Here is a 7023-nt window from a genome sequence, read left to right on the forward strand (position 1 = left end):
AATCCAGATCCAGTACAGACAGACTCCACTTCACACTGAGATGGGCGCATAGCAGCTAATCTTACACCCCTGAAAACAGGGGGAAAGAATCACGAGTGTTATTTTGACTTGCGTCTCTCATGCAGTTCTTTATTGCAATCAAAATGAACATAAATGTTTCACATTCTGTATTGCTTAATGTCACATGGTGGAAGGACAAGCTAAATAATAAACCAAAATGATAAAGTGCTTACTATACATACACCTGAACATGTTTCCTGACAAAATGGTTGACAATAGCAACGTTTCTAGCTCCTGCCGTTAGCTTAATGGACATTATACAGTACCAAACTGAGGCTCAAAACCACCGTGTCTCTGTGCACAAAACGATTGTGATATAATGCTTCTAAAGCTTACAAAACAGTGAAGGGTTACCTATTAAATATCTTAACAATGTACAGATTGCCTATATATGAACTTTTAAACACTTTTACCTGAAAACAGGGGGAAAAGAATCACGAGAGTGATTTTGACTTGCATCTCTCATGCAGTCAGAGAACACCAGCCCATCCACATCAACGGTGTCAAGGTCGAAAGGGTCAGCAGCTTCAAGTTCCTTGGAGTCAACATCACTGAGGACTTCTCCTGGACCCTTCACACAGACACTGCTATCAGGAAAGCTCACCAGCGGCTTTACTTCCTGAGGAGGCTGAGGAAGTTTAGCATGAACGCCAACATCACCTCAAATTTTTACAGGTGTGCAACTGAGAGCTTGCTGACGAGGTGCATCACAGTTTGGTACGGAAGCTGCTCTGCCAGCAGCCGTAAATCACTACAGAGGGTGGTGAAGGCAGCAGAGCACATAACTGGTACGAGGCTTCCTGCCATTCAGGACATTTATCTCCAGCGATGCCTCCGTAAAGCACACAGCATCATCAAGGACCACAGCCACCCAGCACATCAGCTGTTCTCCTTGTTACCATCTGGCAGACGTTACAGGAGTCTGTCTGCTCGGACTACAAGACTTAAAAACAGTTTTTACCACCAAGCCATACGACACCTCAACCACAACACTTAAACACACACAACACAGCACTCAGAAGCTACCCTGCAGCTTCACAAGTACTCTGTTTAATCTGCACTGGTCACTTCACTTTATTGTTATTGTAATTTATATTTAAAAAGTGCAATACTGTAATTTTCTGCTGCTCATTCCTGTGCAATATCCCATCTGCCCTCCCGTCATATTTCTTTTCAAGATTTTCTTATTTAATCACTAGTGTACATATATTTATATTTATAGATACATATATATTTAGTCATCTTTTCTCTTTTACCATGTCTCTCTAATATTTTGCTCTTTACTATTTTTCTATTTTTTATTTTATTTTATTTTATTATATTTTATTATATTTTCTCCTACTGTATCATGCTGCTGAATGACTGCTGCTCGTCAAACACATTTCATTGCAATGTTGACCCTGTGCTAACTTGCATATGACAAATAAACCTGAAACTGAAACAGTTGTTTATTGCAATGAGGAGAGCGCGCGAAAGCCCCCTAGTGGAGATTAGTGACACTACTAATCGATCCCAGAAAAGGCTTACTAACCGATCAGTGATGTATAGGTCACAGTTCTCTTAAATAAAATGAAAGCCATTAATATAACATGAAAAATAATAACCTCTTAACCATTTTCTTACCATATTTACATTATTTTTGTCTGTATATCAACTAATATGAATTAGTATTAACTGAACCCTTTTATATTCAGTAATCCTTCAACATGTCACACTAACTACTGTAAAAATGTCTATTTAATCAGTTTGAATATGATTTCCTCATGAACAGAAACAGATTTCATAATGAAAAGGCTTCTGAACGTCACTCTTTTGCCACAACCATCATCTGTATGATGGAAGTTGAGCCTGGAAATAGTTTTTTGCTAGTATATTACTTTAGCTGATGCTAACTTCAAAGCATGCCATGAGAGTGTTAATAACGTTACTAATGTTCAGTTACACTTTACTAAAGAAGGAAACTTAAATAAAGAAGGAAACATTGGCTCTGTTTTATCTGCTGGGCCCAAAAGTGACTCCCCGTATTTAAACTGCTATGAATAACTTGTTGGTCTATAATATGTGAAACGTGTCAAATGTATCCCCCATGAAAGATATCAGGTCATCTTGAGCCACAAAAACATTCCTATCATGAGGTAGAAGCTGGAATCAGTTTGTTGCACAGGGACGTTTATATATCCGATATTTATCCAGTTAAAGTCACATTGAAATTCAAAAATGTCTTTTCAAGAGTCGTCTGTCCAAGAGGAGCAGAAACTGCAACAAATATAACAATAGTTATTTAAGTCTATCTTAAATGGCCAAAAAGGACCAGATTGGTTATAATGCACCTACTTCAGAGGTATAAAGATACTTGAAAAACTGTTTTTATTTTATGTATAACACCTTTCAATAATGTGTTGACTAAAGTCTATTGACCAGTATAAGTAAAGACATCACACACACACACAAACACATACACATGGAAACACTGAAACCTGTTTTTGGTGCAGCAGCGGTCCCAGCTGCTCGCCTTTATCTAGACTGGGTCGGCTGCTTATCTCAATATAATCAATGTTTAAAGTTTTGTTCTCAGTGTTTCTGTATTGCTTCGTATAGGATCTCCCAGCATCATCAGCTGTGCTGTCCAATCATTGTTTGCTATGTTACCCTTATAGTGCAATGTCTGTTTGCAAAAAGAGAAGCATGTGTGTCAAATATAAATAAGCACAGAACAGAAAAAGCTGCTGGTTTCTTCTATTTAGAGTCAAGTTCGCCTTTTGTGTCTTTGTTTTAGGCCTAATGTCAAGCAGAGGTGTGTGTAACTGGACTGGTCTGTTATATGTCTAAAAATGTGTGCTTCTCTTCTTATTAACCAAGAAAACAGAACCCTCACATAGATGTCCCTATGCCTACAGCCTCCCCCACCAACAAACTGGCTGGAGAGGTAGTCAGAAACAAAGGAATGTCCTTGATCCTGCTGTTTGAACTAAGACTTACAAATTTAAGTAACAAAATGACAACATTTAACAATTTGACTCCAACAGTGATAAATGTCATAACGTTACGGCTCTGGTTTAGTCACTACTTGACAAGATGATCATTGGCTCATTGTTGAATACAGTGGCCCAGGTGGAGTCTGACCTCTGACCCTTTGCTGCATGTCTTCTGTGTTATCTCTCTCCACTTTCATGTCTGATCTTCTGCTGTATTGTCCAAAATAAACATATGAATCATTTCATCATTTCCAACACTGAAGCAGATCTTTAGTTTGGGCAGTACAGTAAAAAATAACACATATTGTACTATACTGCCCACTTCCTTATCTTATTGGATCTGTGTGTGAGGTTGGGAAGGCCATGTTTACTGAGTGAATCACTGCCATTAGGAACTAGTTTTTCATATCGCAACCTAGAAATCAGACAGGATCATTTCTTGAAGTGAAAAGTTGTAATTGGAGGAAAATAATTGTATAGTTTGTGCGACTGTTGTTTGTGAAGAATTATCCCAACTACATGCGCTGCTGACCTTTCCTTTAGGTGCACAGAGCCCAGAGGAGTCTGTGGAAACATCCAGAACTGAGGCAGTGCTACAGATGGGATGTCTTCAAATAAAGTGGTGTATTATCCATGTTTTATATGGATCACATCCAATATCCTGATCTAGCAAGCCCCCTTTTTGTGTATTTTAGAGCCTCTGACTTTTGCTGCGTCTGCGTCTCATTTCAACCACAACAGCAAGAAGTGGATGAAGAAATGGGGCGAGTGGGGTCAGTGTAGTGCATGTCAGCTGTGCTCATGCTTTCACAAAGAACATGTGTATTCATTGGCAGCATTAAGGTGCACTTTAGTCTTCATAATAATAAAGTATTCTGACTTTATTATTGTGAATCCTCACAGTCATGTTGCAGCTCTGCTTTGCTTTAAGAAAATGTTCTACCAGGATGTTACTTTCCTAAACGTGTTCTCCAAATGTTCCCAAAGACTTTGTTCTAAGTAGTTCTACATGATGAAACATTCACACTAAGTTTAAGAAGGACACACAAACACCATCTGTCCTTTCATCATGTGTACAAACGTGTTCAGACAATATCTCAAATGTACTGTGAATGGATGCAAATGTGGATCGTTCCAATAAAATTAGACAGTTTTGTAAGTGGATTACAGTTCATTGAAACCTATAAGAACATGTTATTCCAAACAAACTTTATCCAACAGGAAGAAGCATCAGGGGAACAGGAAACATTCAAACATGTTTACTGTAAGAACTGCACAAAGGAAGGAAACACAATCCTACACACGACCACTTTAAAATGGACATTTAGCTTTTCAAACATCAGGGAGTGCTGCAATAACAACACTGTGCCCATTCTGATCAGATTGAAAGATTTATAGAGATTTATCCATGTGCTGTAAAATACTTGATATCAACATATATGCAGATTAGTAGGAGCATTTTCTTCATATTGATTTAGAGTTCAGTACTAGGAATATGTATGATTAACATCTGTGTACATGACGAGTTATGAAAATTCAACGTCAGGCTTTCAAAGGACGTCAGAATTGGTGTCTCTATCTGTGACTTTCCCAGAGGAACCTACCTGAGGGATTATTAAAGATCTGTCTATCTAGAAAGACTTGCATTGATTCACAGTGTACAATTCTTTCTAATCTATTAACACCTTTCTCCAAATCCTGTTTCTGCTGCATCAGAAGGGCTCAAACCTCCTGCTGTTGTCTACTGGACCATAAATTCTACTTTATGATGATCTTCAAAGATAAAAACGTGAGTTTATTTGTGAACTCTGTGAAATGCGTCTGATGCGTCTGATTTATTAACCCTCACGAAGGTTAATAAAACAAGGAAGGGCGTCAGCCACCCACAACAGGGAAAAAGTGGGTGGGATCATGGGCTGAGGGCAGGCGAGTGCAGGACAGCAGGAAAAGGATGGACAGACTGTTTTCACTTCTTGAAAGATTAGTTCCAAAATGAGTTATGCATTAAGAAATGTAGTTATATAATTATATTTTCTTATGTTGTTATATATGTTGCATTATTTTAAAAGTTTTATGTTATTAATAAATTGATTAAATTTGATTTAAATTTGATTTGATTGATTACAACAAACAGTAATTGTCACTGAACTCATTTTATTTACAGCTAACTTTGAACAATTTTACATGGATATTTATTTGATAAATAACAATAAATATTTGTAAATAACAATAACAATTAAACAAGAATACTTATAGAAGGAAAAAAACATCTACTGTTGTTCACACAGGATTAACCTGAGTGACCTGTTCCTGGATCGTTTCTTTAACAACTGTAATAGATTACAGGAAGTGTCTGTCAGTGTTGCTCAAAATGCCGAAGCAAGATCAGACATGGATGGGCTGCTGCAACTGAGACCTGCAGTTTGTCTTTTTTGGTTGGCGAGTAGAGAATCACACAGGGTGGTCTGCAAAGAGAGCTTTAGGATCCTTCCTCCCACTGTCTACTGCATCATCGATCCACAGGGTTTGCAGGGCTGGCTTAATCAACGGCTGCCACACCACTAACATGTTTTCAGAAATATGCAAGCAGGAGATGGTGGATGCTATATTACTACTAGTACAATACTTGTAACTCTGTAGCAGACAACATTTCGATAAAATTCTATGTAAAAAAAAAAGGAAACCAAAAGATAAGATTCTATAAGTTTCAAATATTTAGTTTATATATTTTTATATAACACCGTAAATGTCTATGAATGACTGGTGTTGTGCCAAAAAAGGATCTTCTGCCAAAAAATGATTTCCGATATTTGCAAAAAAACCCTGATTGCTGGTATTTGAACTGCTATAAATAACTTGTTGGTCTATAATACGTGAAACATATGTCAAATGTATCCCTCGTGAATGACATCAAGTCATCTTGAGCCACAAACAACATTCCTGTAACAAGGTAGAACCTCCAATCAGTTTTTGGCAGTGACTTTATATAGCCTTTATTTCTCCGGTTAAAAAAAATCTTGTTGGCATTAAAATTTTATTTTTTAAGAGTAATCTGGCCAAGAGAATAGCAGAGAGTGCAACAAATATATCAATACTTCTGTATACATATTTTAAGTGGACAAAAAGGATTGGATTTTTAAAATGTAAGTACAACAACACCAAATTAAAAAGATACTTGAATAAAGGTAATTTTTAAATTAAATATATAACCCCTTTGTAAACCATGTTCACCGAAGTCTATTTACCAACATACGTAAAGATATTACACATAAAAAAACCACAGAAACATTGGAAATCAGTTTTTGGTAGGCGAACATTTTTTGGCACAACACCGGCAATAATTCAGTCACTGAAATTATCCATGAAATTAGCCAAGCAACTCCTAAATGCATTTAGATCAAAGAAAATTGATCAAAAAAAAAAGTTTTCACACTGTGAAAAACACGGAAGCAAGGGCAGAATTGAACGAAGGCTAAAAGGCTGTCCAGAGCCGCTCACTTCCTGCCTAGGATCCTTCAGAGGATCCTTCCCCTGAATTTGGACACAGCACATGAGTGAGATACAAGTGAGCAGCTCAGCCTCAGAGGTCAAAGAACATTTAATTTTATCAGACAGTTTTTGTACAGATTTCCGTGTTTAATGTTTTTCATGAAAATCACTCAGAACCCACTTTCTGCCGTTTTATTTATTATTTCTTAATGTAACCAGATTAATTAAACTTCTCAATTAATTACTATGTGTGGAGAAAGAAAAACACCCAAAGAGCATTTATAGCCAGAATAACACGTCCAGACAGGATCACATTTAGTAACCGTCAGCCGGAGCCCCGCCTCTTTCGAGGAAACAGCTCAGCTGTGTGTCCGTGTTTAGTGTCGAGGTGTGGAGTGGAGCTTGTTGCTGGTGTGTGTGTTTGAAGAAACTGTAAGTTTGCTCTTTTTCCTCCTTTAACAGTTTGTCTTCAGGAACTTTACTGTTTGTTCAGCTCATG

This window comes from Oreochromis niloticus, unplaced genomic scaffold (assembly GCF_001858045.2).
Source record: "Oreochromis niloticus isolate F11D_XX unplaced genomic scaffold, O_niloticus_UMD_NMBU tig00007851_pilon, whole genome shotgun sequence".
NCBI lineage: Eukaryota > Metazoa > Chordata > Actinopteri > Cichliformes > Cichlidae > Oreochromis > Oreochromis niloticus.